The sequence below is a fragment of the Heliangelus exortis genome, chromosome 16, assembly GCF_036169615.1.
Source record: "Heliangelus exortis chromosome 16, bHelExo1.hap1, whole genome shotgun sequence".
In the NCBI taxonomy this organism is placed as follows: Eukaryota; Metazoa; Chordata; class Aves; order Apodiformes; family Trochilidae; genus Heliangelus; species Heliangelus exortis.
Genome location: NC_092437.1, coordinates 10,994,920 through 11,007,002, shown reverse-complemented (window position 1 = coordinate 11,007,002; position 12,083 = coordinate 10,994,920).

The window sequence follows — 12,083 nt, the reverse complement described above, 5'->3', positions numbered from 1 at the left end:
AACCCCCCCTGCCAGAGCAGGGCCCCCTAGAGTACATCCCCTAGGAACGTGTCCAGGTGGGTTTTGAATGTCTCCAGTGAAGGAGACTCCACAACCCCCCTGGGCAGCCTGTTCCAGGGCTCCGTCACCCTTACAGTAAAAAAATTTTTTCTGATATTCAACTTGAACCTCCTATGCTCCAATTTACACCCATTACCCCTTGTCCTATCACTGGTCACCACTGAGAAAAGCCTAACTCCATCTCCCTGACACTCACCCCTTACATATTTGAAAACATTGATGAGGTCACCCCTCAGTCTCCTTTTCTCCAAACTAAAGAGACCCAGCTCCCTCAGCTTTCGAGTGGAGAGAGGACTTTACCTTTGGAAACCCTTGTTCTAGGAGCAGAGAGCAAACTAACCAAGGGGCTCTGGGATACAGGACTTTATCTCAGCATCAGCAGCCAGATGCCAGAGGGATGTCTCCATGAGTCTGTTATTGCAATTTCCACTCAGTATTCAGAAGAAATACATAAATAAACAACACATTTGAAATGCCCTTCTACTACTTTTCTCCCTCTAAGAAAATGCCATTTTTTCCCCACCCTTGATTTGTAAACATAAAACATAGTCTCCTGTGCTCCACCCAGTCCATCCTGTGGGGTCCTTTGCTCTCCACACTGTGCTGACCCACCCCATGTGAAAAAAGGCGATGCTGCCCATGCCCCAGATCCCAAATGAGAACCTTGACAAGCTCAAGTGCCATCATTAGACAGTCAGTGAATCAGAGGTTATAAATCTTGATTCACTCCCATTTGGAAGAAGGATCTTCAATTAAGCAAAAATTGATTTTCTAATGATTTTTTTTCAGCTCATGATTGGTAGATTGTTTGAAACTGTTCCAGCCCAACAACATCCAGGCAGAACAATTAAACATGCATCGTAGTTGACAGCAGGACTGATTTTAAGTCAAGTGAATGTAATTTAGCCCTTTGATTTCTGGCAAGAAATGTGCCTTGCAACAATTATGAAGGAAGAAAATATTATTCTAGCTAAAAACTGCAACTCTCAAGCCAGTCAGAAAGCAGTGAGGAAATGCAATGGGGTGGTGGGAAGTTGTTTCTGATATTATGGGATCCCTCACTACTCTGCATTGCACGTAACATGGAAGGTATTGCACTATCCAATTAAGTAAATGACTGAAGTAGTAACAGCAGAGACATTAGTAGAGGTTTGAATAAGTTCTTTGGCAGATCATACACCACATTGTCACTGTTGATAAAGATTCTCAGGAAATTAGGGACCGACAATCAAAGTTTTCAAAGCACATTTAAATTTTAGTGTTGATGAAAAAAGGCTCAAAACGGATTGATTCAAAGCCCGTTAAGCTTAGCTGGAGTTTTTCCATTAATTTCAAAGCCCTCTAGACCACACATTAAGGCATGGGCCTTCTTTAAAATCATACTTTTTGATGTGCACAGAGAACAATCAGAATAGGATTAAAATCCTATTAGATGTGAACTAAACTAATAATTAAACCTTGCTCTATAATGATACATTGACAGACACTGGTGGACCTTCTGAACTCTAGATGTATTTCTGATCCTACTCATTTTGTTAATAAAGTATAATTAAAATTGTGATCCTTATATCTATAAGGACAATACTGAATGTCATAATTCATGCTGTGTTAATGCTTTGAGGTACTCACCTCTAGGACCAGGACAAGGCTGTTAGAGGTTATGATACAAGAACAGAAGAAAAAGAAACTCTCTTCCCTAAAGTTACATTGCTACCATCAGAGCAACATAGCCAAGTAGACTCAGAAAAATTCAGATTGCAAAGCAACTCAGGGACAATATTAGTTATCAAGAAAGACAATAGATAATAGCCTACCACAAATTTAATCCTTGATGTAATTATTTTGGGGCACCATACCTTACACAAAAGCACTGGAGCACAACCAATGCTTCTGAGCAAGCACATGCTACAGGTCACACTGTTTTTCAAAGCTGGACCACGGTTTGTCTCCAGTTTTAATCTTTTCATCTGCAGATGATGTTGACCAGGACAACCTTGTCTAAACCTTGCTGGCATGAGTCAGGAGAAATAGGTGCAGTGTTTTCTTGCAGCAAAGTAAATCCCATTTTCTATCAGTCTAATAAGGCTAGTTTGGAGATTTTCAGCTTGCATTTCCTCGTATGTTAATTTCATCACTGCCCACATATTATTCTGCTTGATCTGACCTGAATCTGACTTACTGCATTTCCCAAACTACTTTTCACTCAGCGGTTAATTAAAAGATTTGGTCCCTGACACACTGCTTACAGCCCTTATTGGCACCCATTAGCCCAGCTAGACTAATTCTCCTGCAAAGCAAGCCTCCTTATATTCTCGGGGTCAAAAGTTCACAGCCAATTCCCTAAATCTTTAACACTCACTATTAGTTCATTATTTGAACCTACTCTGCTGTAAGAGGCTGTATTCAAATGTCGGTAGAAAAACTCACTCAAAATAGACATTTTCTCACACAAATTCATCACTTGCCAGCCTGCTCCATCACTGTCCACACAACACTGGGATCGTACAGCACAAGAGAGATGAAATTCTCTTTTTTAAAACTTTCCTTTGAGAGCCTTCTTGTTGATTATACAAACAACAATGAAAGAAAACCCACGTTCTCATTTACACTAAGCAATTAACATACGTATCCTGCCTCAAAAATCACCTCCTCTGAAGACACCTGGGGCACAGCATTGCCTTTCAGGCACATATAGGACTATAATCCATATGTAGACATCAATATCACACTGAAAGCCACAGCAGCAGCATTCTGATAGTCCCATTTAAATAAAGAGTGTCAAAATTCAACTCCAGACCTCAGCCGAGACTGTAAACAAAGAGGCACACGTGTTCACAGCCACATTCCCTCACACACACACACGTGCAGGCCCATAGGCACATTGAAACTCATCCCATTTTAGAGATAAAGGCTAAACCACAAAATTTAGATTTTGATCTAGGTGGTAGAGCCCCCAGAGTCCTGAGAAATCTGGCTCCCAGGCTTTGGTTTAAGCCCATCTTTACTCTATTGAGATAAAGCTGGAAACAAAGTCCACTCGGGTAGGTGTGTGGGAAGGGAAAAAGGCAAAGTTTAATTATTAAAACTATGCAGCCGTGCAAGCATCCTATTTAAGTTAAAAGGAGTTGTCATTAAACTCAACCTTTCCCCCTTGAACCTGATGTCTGGAATAGCTCAGCCACCAATGACGACCTTATGTATTTCTTTTAATTATTTTGAAGTAACCTCCTCCAGCTCACTACAAGCCCTCAGCTACTTCAAGAAAAGACATTCTAATGATTTCGATTAAATCTTGGCCTCTCCCCAACTGAGCACAAATTAAAAGCATTACTAGGAGGATACAAGCTTCAGCGCTTGGAAGTGTTATATAAAGAATGGGGAAAGCTGCCAAGAGCTTGTTGTCATTTCATATGCAGTGGGGGATGATTAACCCCTTGGTGGCTTTTCATACCCTGGGGAGATCACATGTGAGGTTTCCCTGGGGCTTCCTTCTCACACCTGTCCTTCTTGATTACACTTTAAACCCTTCTCAACTTGGTATTTGGAGAAAATGCTTCTTCCAATGAAGAGCTGTCATATTATAGATACAGATATCAGTCATATACAGATCAGCTGTGTTACACTGGTATAACTTAGAGCAAAGAAGCCTACAGTACAATACAAATACAATTCCAGAGGGTGCCCAACCTGTCCAATCCATGGCTGCACTCTCACACATAATTTTCTTTTTCACATACATTCTGTCTTAGCAGGGCCCTGTGAGTGCACAGTTTGGGCTCAGCTTTGCTGACATCCATCACTGCAGCTGAAGGACCAACTCCATCAGCTGGTGACAGCAACAAATTGTTATCCTCTGGTGGCCCAGCCCTTAGCAGGGGTAAGGATACACACTTTGCCCAGCCACCTATCCTGTGCCTCCTACTGCCAGCATCAGAAATGGATGTCCAACAACAACAAACATAGAGGGATTTTTTTTTTTTCTTTTTAAATGAAATGCTGGGGATCAAAGCAAAATCTTTCGTTTGAAAAGCAGCTCCATTCATCCACTCACACCCACTTTGCACGGGGCTAATTGAATACCTGGGTGCCAGGCAGAGTCAGCTCTGTCCTCCGAGTGCTAAAACAGCCACAGCCACAGACATCCCAGAGGGTCTTGTAGGCACTGCAAATCAGAGGGTTGAAGTTAATTAACTTTAATAGAAAGGCAAAATCAGTGAAGGAAAAAATGCTATATTAAAGCTCCTGGTCCAGTGTGGGAAAACAAGACAACAAAAGCAACCCAGAATCTCATAGAATAAATTCAGAATTTTATCTTAAAGCATGGTTGAGATAAGAGGCTGCTACTTGGAAGTGGCACAGGGGAGCTGACGTAGCCTTGTGATGCCTCAGTGTCCACATTCATTTTAAAACTGACAGATTCATTTTTAAAACTATCATCATCACTGTAGTTTCCATTTCTCTACATGCATGCACACAATGGAATACCCAGGTGCTTCCAGAAGTCAGAGCAACTTTCTCCCTTAAAAATAATCTCTGTAAAAAGAACTAATTCACTTCATTTGTTCACATTTTTAAAGATATCATTGCACTGAACCTGTGCTTCCCCTCTGCCTGCATCCTACCAGCCCTAAGGCCCACTGATATTACCCATTCTGCACAACACAAAAATGCACTGCCTGAACCTTCACTTCAAGGTTAAGGACACAATTTCCCAAATATTTCTTCCGATGGCAATGCCAGTTCAGACACCACCAAATCAGAGTGGCTGGGCAAGAAGGGAACCAGGATACAAACTGCTTTAGCCAAGCTGGTTTTCACCCAGCCAGGCTGGCACAGCAGAGGAGGTGGCACTGGGGGGGGCACCAGTGCCAAAAGCAGGCACGTAAAAACCCATCACAACAGCACATGGCATCCCACCCACCAGATGCTTCCTATTCTGACTGAAGGTGACCTTCTCCAGCATCCTTCCTCTGTCTTCCTTATGCCCCCTATCATTTACCATCCTAACTCTTCTTTTCCTTTTGCCACAGAAAAAAATCCAAAATTCAAAATGTTTTTAGTTTTGCAGTGAAAATATGCAGATTGTCAAGATTTTACATAAACATGCTTCATATTTTTCAACTAACACCCTTTGAAAATTCTTTTAAAAGGAGTCACTATCTTTATAAAGAAGCTCTGAAGCCACTTCAGAGAACAGAAGCATGAGGTTGAAGGTAATAAGAGGAGAGGGAAAAAGATTATTGACCATGTGTAATAAACAGCACAGAAAGGTGTGCTTAATAGTTCTCCTTTTTGATTCATCCTGACATCTTCATTTCTATCCTTGCATTGCAGTTCACCAACGCTGCTCTGCTGAGCAGTTCAGGATGAAAATTCCTCAACTTAATAACAACTCCCCAGACAATTAGGATGTCAAATCAGGAAATAATTCCTCATGCTACATCAAAAAGACCCACTCCCATCTTTTGTCAGTCATCAGATTGAAATAAAGAGGTAGTGACACACAAAGAAAGCTGTCATGTCAAACAATACTTCCTTCAATCGTTCAAGATATAAACACATTAAAATGTGGCAGGAGAAAGAGAGTCCATCAAATCTGTTTAATAGAATCAACTAATTGGATAAATTACACTTTGATAATGATGATATCATTGTGGAGACATCCTGGCCTTCAGTGCTGCTGTTCCCTCCTCCTGCTTGCTGTGCACCCTCTTCACTTGACTCCTCCTGCTAGAAAGTGGGGGGTAAGGACCAAGATCACCTTAATTGGTGATAATATCCATAATCATCCACAAACCTGCACATAGCCCAGGCTTCTGGAGTCTGGGTAATAAACTCAGTAAACAGGGATTACAGGCTCAGTAAGCAAACCCAGCTCTTCAAACCAGGTTCCAGCAGATGATAGGAAACTGAAAAATTACTTGCTATGAATACACATCACTAGTCACACAGACAAAAATTCCTTCTACAAATTCATATTGCTAGAAAACATGTAGGCTGGAATAAATATTAACCACTTTGGCATTAGCATATGGCAGGGACACATTTTAAGGGAACTTTTAACACTAAGCAACTATTTAGTAATTAGTGTAACTATCCATTTATGGAAATTATATATTTGGCTCTAAAATTATAAAATTTTAAAAATGAAGGGAGCTTTTAAGGGAGTTTTACATAGGAAGAGAAGTTGGTTAACTAAAAATTTTAAAAATATGTGGTAAGTAAATCTCTGTTCCACCATTGTGCTGATTCCCATTCATTAACACCCTGTGAAGAAATCAACGCAGCATGAGTGGTGTGGACTTCCCACTCAGACAATTATTTTGAGCCATAAAGTATGAAAGGCAAGGGAATTAGGAGGAACCAAAGCCCCAGTCTCAGCCTGCATTCCTCCTCAGAGGAGCAACCATCACATGCAGCACCCACCTTCCCCTTCTCCCCACCACCCATCACCCCCCTTCTCTCCAGCACTAAAAGCCTGAAGTGGAACATGGTCAGCCAGGTAAGAGCCCAGTTCCAGTTTAAAAGAACAAATTTCTACTTACTGATTTGCTTTTACAACAAATGCCCAAGCATTACAGCCACCAAAAGAAACTTAAATTGCAACCCAGGGTCCAGATGTAAGGAAAAATTTCAAACTTGGAAGTGCGGAGGCACCACTGGCTTCCTGCTCCTATTCTGTGTTCCCTGGCCATCCAGAAAGAGTCAGTCACAGCTCCATTATGAATTGGGCATTTCCAAATTGTACACAGACAAGAACATTGAAAGGAACAAAATAAATCCTGCTATGGGTCATTGGGGGCTTTTGAGCTTGTGATTAAGATGAACTCAGAGAGGCAAAAGCTTAGCAGTCTGCAGAAAGTGAAAAGGCTCTGTGATAATTGTTTTTAGATGAAAATTGATCAAGTAGATTTTGTAAGCAGAAAAAAGGTATTTTCAAAAAGTGATAAAAATTACAAATATTCCTGTCTTGTATCCCCTTAAGATACATTAGGGGTAGCCAGCCAAGAGCTCCCCTTCAGATGGTTGGCACCATCCAACAGAAGCAGGCTTCATTTGCAATATGATTTGTACAACATGGGGTTGAAATGAAGGGCAGTGAATCTCTAAACTACTACATTATACAGCCTGGAGCCTCATTTATCAGAATTTTTTTTTTTTTTTTTTTTTTTTTGGTGGGGGGTGTAAAGTTAATCACACTTGGTATTTGACTAAAAAGCGAATGGTCTTAATAATGTTTACTGCTATTACTGCAGATGTAAGAAAGGGGAAGTGGGCTCAGCAGTTAATTTAGTCCATTTTACTCCTCATGTAGTTTTGGAAATGTGTAGAACCTCATGCTTGCCAAGGTTCATGGTCTGGCAGTTGTGCAAGATGCAGTCTCTTAAAATCAGGACTCTGGAGCACAAAAGAAGTTTATACATGGAGGGAGCTACGTTATTTGGCTCTTGGGGATTCCTCAAGATGCAAAGAGTGACTTTTCTTCCCTTTTCCAACATCAGAACCATCTCACACTACATTGTAAGAATAGATGACTAAGAGAAATAGCCTACATGTAGCACTATGGTTATGGAGACCATTACCCCTGAAAAAGCTAACATTTAAAAACAAAGAAACAGAGCTAGGCACAGGTTAAATGAGAGACAAAAAGGATTCAGCTCCATAAAAGAAACCATTTAAGTGCTCTGTGATTTCCCATCCATGGAAAGGGTTGAGCATACAAAGGAGAGATGTACCTAATATGCCCAGGACTTTCTTACAGGATCCTAGTGGAAAATCAGGAATTCATGGAAAGACAGACCATTTCCTCAGTGTCTCTCCCATTCCCTATTGGCAGGGAGAAGTTTGCAGGGTGCTTTAGAAAAACACAAACACTAATCCAAAAAACAGTTGGGGAGTGGGAGTGGAAAATTCCTAAATTCTTAACTGTGCAACATGCAGTGTTTCAACAGCTTTTGTGAAAGCTTTTGAAAACATCAACAAGCCTTGCTGCCCCCAGCACTTTGCAAAATAAATGTACCCAAATATTAAGGCCACGGAGATGACTTTGTCAACCAGCAGAAAATACGACAACAGCAACGCAGGGAATGCGGGGGAAGTTGTTTGGAATTTTTATTGTTGTCAACTATGGGAGATAAAGACACAGAAAGAACTCAGCATCTACTCCCACAGGAAAACCGTGTTCATCCTGGAAGTCTACTTTAAGAGAAAACCAACAAATAACAGAAAATGAGCAGGAAAAAATAAAAGCTTTTGAGCCAATTTCTCCATTCCCTAATTGGCACGAGACTGCAAGAAGGAAGGGAAAGCTAAGTTGAAGGCATCTTTTCACCTTCTGTCCTCTAATCACCAGATTATCTGGGACCAGACCAGAGGCTCTAGATATTCCTAGCTGTGTTTAGTTTAACCTTGACACTGAAAAGGGACATCCCATTTTCCCCAGAATCACATGGTACCCTGTAACAAACTGCAGAACCCCTTCAGTGAGCAGTCCAGGGAGCCAACACAACACAACAGTGAGCCTTACAAAAAATGGTATTTTCCTGCCTATGTTAGCTCAGCTCAGGATTGCCACGGTGGAAGGGGGAGGCAGACAGGAGGAAGAGGAGAGGGGACCCAGGAGGGCTGCTCCTTTTGAGGCCAACAAGCCCTTAGGTCACCTGGGCTGCAGTGTCAGCTGTACCCTGTTCTCAGAAATGATGACACTTCCTATGGATCCCAGAGGTCAGGGTATTCCTGCCATACCCTGGCCCTCTCACACCTTATCCCTGGAGACACTCCTTGAACAGGAACACACATACTGTCTTCAAACCCCAGCCCAGTTAACAAGGTTAAGAGCTGATTTGTGTCTCCAAAGCTGTGCAAAGAGCACAAGTGTCACAGAATACTGAAGGCATCACATGGGGACTGGCCCTGGTACCAGCATCACCCCAGTTCACACACTGCCTGTCCTTCCATCCACAGCTGCTGCTGCAAGTGAAGTGCAGGTATTAATCCTGATCACTTCAAGAATCTAACTCAAGGATCAGACCCACAAATGGCCATGTCAGCCCAGCCAGGGTGAGGAAGGAAAATCATCAGCATGGCACCAAGAATAGGGCCCAGGGCTACAACCTTCTTAAACCATCTTTTCTGCTACCACCAGAATAGCTCCACTGGAGCAACTGCCAAGCATTTTAGATGGGTTTTTAACAAGTCTCAAAAAAACTTCAGAGTCCATGTTATGGATTTCAAGAGGACTTGTGGGCCAATCCACTCCCCTAAAATATAATTTCCTCTGTACTTGCACTGCAGGGTGGAACAGGGACAAAATCAAGTGGAAACTTTTTGCATTCATTGTTTCAAAGGGGGCTGAGGGAAACCTAAAAGGAATTTCAATTCTTTGGGGCCAATAATGTTCAAAGGCAAGAACAGCTTTTGGTATCAGGCCTCCATCTGGGCTGTACCCAGGATTCCCATCTCAAAGTCATTGAACCTTGCAACGTTTTATCTTATAGCCCTCAAAGGCAGTAGCACGTTGAGTATGATCCATTTTTTAAACATACAAAGCAAAGGAATATATTTTCCATATGTTTGTCATATGTTTAGTTCAAGTCCCACTGCCAGCTCTTCCCACAGCTGCTCTACAGTGTATTGGTAGGGCCTGACCTGAGAAGAGTTGAGCTGTGCATTTCTGCCTCTTTAATTTGTGCGTGGCCACTACAACTGTTTCTACACACTGAGCAATTATGCCTGAAAACTTCTATTTCTCAAATGGTTACCTGGCATCCAACCATAAAAGATATGTTGTACAACACAGCTACAAAGTTTTGCTGAATCCTTTCTAGTCTTTTGTAAAGCAGGCACATATGCACATAGAGTAAGGGAGACAGAAACTAACTACAAGGAAGGAACCCCCCAACATGGTACAGCTAACAGCACAACCTCCCAAACACACACTGCTTGCACATACAGGACATGGATTTTTCTCTCTACATTGTTTGAACTTTCTCCAACTAAACAGTACCTTCCTTCCCTCTCCAAGTATAAAGGAAATAAATCTATTAGTTTGCATGGATTTATATAGTGTATGGAAACAACGAATTCACATTTCCACTTGTAGGTTACTGAGTTTTGTTAAACTGACCACAAATATCCTTTCTAGAACTCAAGGCTTCTTTATCTAAATTATTTGACTGATTAATAATACATTAAAAAAAAAAAAAGCTGCATATTGATCAATATTTTCATTTTTCCTCAGAAAAATTAATTGTGTTTTTTTCTTTCTTCAATCTAAGAGGAAAATGTTAAATTTATCTTAGAAGGGAAAGTTGGGAAACTTTCCAGCCACTTTTAACAGTCACCTTCACAAGAGGCCTTAAGAAACAATCTCAGCATGGAGCTGCTATAGATGACAACTTCAGTACTGTGACTCCATACACATCTTCCTTTGCAACAAATCATCATTATCCAGCATGAAGGTGAACACTTCTTGTGCTACAAGCTCCCTGTGCAAGGTATTAGTGATTAAACACAATTTCCTACCTTTATGTTCACATCTCCATTGTCCTTTGAAAAACAGGACCCAATACAAATGACATGGCTTTCAAAAGTTTTTGCTTTACCGCTGGGCAAAAACAATAAACACCTTGATGGAGCTTTTATCAATCAATTTTCATTTAGTTTCATTCTATTAAAAAGCCTTAAGATGCTATACTTAACACCAGGAACAAGAGCAATGTACTTCAAGGCAAAACAACAGTATTACTCAGAAGAATGTGGATAGTGTGCTCTGCAATTTGTGGAGGTAACACATTGATCAACTTTATTGCAAATCACAGTGTGTGTCATGGGATGCATTTGTGTTTTCAAATATAAAGCAGAGGACATTACTCTGACTTGAAAGGATTTTATTTTGTATTATATTGGTGAAATAGCAAACACCCTTTCATATGCATTTACCAAATAAGCATAGCTAAATATATTGGGTAGCACACAACGTCACAAAATTATGTTTTAATTTCCCTAGGGGGTAGCTATGAAGGTACAGATACCTCAGTCCTCATCAACCCCCAATTATTGTATTAATAGTCAATGAAAATCAAAATTTTTATGCTGGATTGATTGAACAGCTTGACCTAGGCTGAGTAAATCCAGAGGAGTTCCTATGAAGTTTCTCTGCTTTTACATCAATCTGTTTGAAAACAAACTTGGCCCAAAATGCTAAAAAGCAGGGAACAGCTGCCTATTGATGTCTGCATAGATTTGAAAGCCTGATGCAACAGCGTTAGCATATTGATTCTTTTACCCCCCTAGGAATCTGTAAGAAAAGAAAAAGAAATTTGTGTTTGATCCCTAATCTGAACAAACTTCAGGGCTTGCTTATAGTTTGGTACAGAAAAACAAAGCAAGGGAGATAAGAATGTACAGATTGCAGTGTGTACCAGGCAGTTACAAATGGACTGCACTGACCACAAAGAAGACAAGAAGCTCTTTTAAGTTAAAAGAGGAAAAGAAAAATAGGTTGGAAATTATTTAGAGTGAAACATCTTGCCATGAAATGGCTGGATACTGAGGATAGTCAGTTCCTATTGTTGGGGAGAAAGAAGCCTTTACACAAAAGGGCTGTTTAAACACAAATGCATCTTATTAAAGATTTCTTAATCTGACCTAAGGTTTCATTGGAATTACAAATGGCTCAGGTACCCAAGTGACAGGCATCTAATACAGGTCTGACCAGCTTTTCAAGCACACTGAAGAAGTCCTGCTAATCTAAAAAAGGGATTAAATCAGGCCTGGGATAACCAAGTCTGGCAAAAAGGAAGTTTGGATTTACAATTAACACAGCTGCTGGTGTCAGAAGTCAACTGGTTGTAATGAAGGATGACTTTGGAAGTGGAGCAATGCCAAGGGAAACCAAGTTACACATTTCTTTTTCTTTGAGCAGAAGTAGGTTCCTTTATACCCAGACTGTGGAGATTTTCAAAAGTAATTAGTAAGTTTTAAAGCTCACCTTGTCACTCAAAAATCTTGACCATACTTTG